Source organism: Cyphomyrmex costatus, unplaced genomic scaffold, assembly GCF_001594065.2.
Source record: "Cyphomyrmex costatus isolate MS0001 unplaced genomic scaffold, Ccosl1.0 scaffold425, whole genome shotgun sequence".
Taxonomy (NCBI): Eukaryota; Metazoa; Arthropoda; class Insecta; order Hymenoptera; family Formicidae; genus Cyphomyrmex; species Cyphomyrmex costatus.
Window position 1 is genome coordinate 26,859 of NW_017278480.1, and position 1,565 is coordinate 28,423.

Sequence of the window (1,565 nt, forward strand, 5' to 3'; positions counted from 1 at the left end):
ATTACATGATACGTTTTATTCTTAAAATAAACATTTCAATTAAAGTACTGCAAAGACCGTTGTAAGTATATTGATAAATAATACATTTTAATTTACCGGAAAAATAATGATGTTTTTTTCGTATTTTTTTTTATATTAAAATGTTTAATGTAATTGATTTATTTGGAAAATTTTATATATTTAAATTAATACAATGTCAATTTAATAAACTAATTTATGTATTAAATATAATATATACATTAATTTACATGCGTTATCATTAAAATTTAATTTAATATAATAATAAGATTAATTTTTGTTTATTTCATACAAGTTTATTTCATACTTAATTAATAAAATATTACTTTCATACAATTTTTCCGTCCAAAATGAACTTTACATATACTTAAACATATTATACTTTGTATCTCACATCTCAGTAAAGTAATGCGTATTAATGTATTACAAAAAATTCAATAAAAGATTATTTTTTATGCTGACACTTATAAAAATAGTAAAATAGTAATTTTTTATAATGTACATTGCAAAGAAATTATAATAATTTCGAAATTACCGCGTAATGATGACGTAACTTGGTAACAATTCTGATTGGCCAGTTGACAGTCACGTGATTTATCGATGCGCAAGAGCATACCCTTGTCTTTATATCATGGTTATAACCAAGAAGTCTTGTTCTTAGGGTCTGCGCACAATAGGAGAAATATTAGGAACAGATATTAAATATAAGAATTTTAACCTATCAGAACTGTGTACTGTGGAATGTGCGCTTTCTGACAGGTTAAAATAACCTTTGCGTTATCAAGAAGTCTTGAATCCGTTTCTTTTTCCTGAGCGAGTGTCAACGTGTGTTGGATTGCGCGTCGCGCCATTGTAGCGTTAGGTTGCTCGTTCGTGTGCGTCCGTTACATCTGCCGTTTATAACGGTTTTTAGCGTTTCGTGTGGCCCTTTTTCGGTCCGTGTTGTCGCCTGCCGCTCCGGCGGTAGCGCGTGTGGTATTTATGAAGCGTAGTCGCGCGTGTGTGTCCATTAATAAGTGGGCTTGTACTTTACCGCGCGCGAGGTTTTTCGCGCGCCCATGGCCGGCGTACCGCCGCCGGTTCATGGGGGGGACGGGAATCCCGCCTTGTCCATTATGGACAGTGCGGGCGGACCGCTCTCGTCGACGACGACGTCGGTGCCGTCATTTCCTCTACCTCTGTCGATCCCTCCCTCTCCTTTGGCTCCCCCTTTCTCCCCCCTTTCTACATCTGGCTCTGCTTATTCTATCGATTCAGATTACAATCTAGATAATGTCTCGGTGAATGCGGCTGTTAATAGCTTGCTCAATGAGCTTCCCTTGACATCCTCGGCTGGAACTACGGCTCTTCCAGACGATTCTATACATTCGGATGAAGGCATGGACGTGGATTTTACTGAAGTCTCGAGGAAACAAACCCGAAAGAAGGAGAGTAACTCTAACCCTAATCCAAAGGTAAAAGTTGTAGAAAATCTTTCAAACAATCATACCATTCAGCCTCCCCCCGTTTCTTCGTCTGAGCATCCTGCTGCAAATTCAACAAATTCA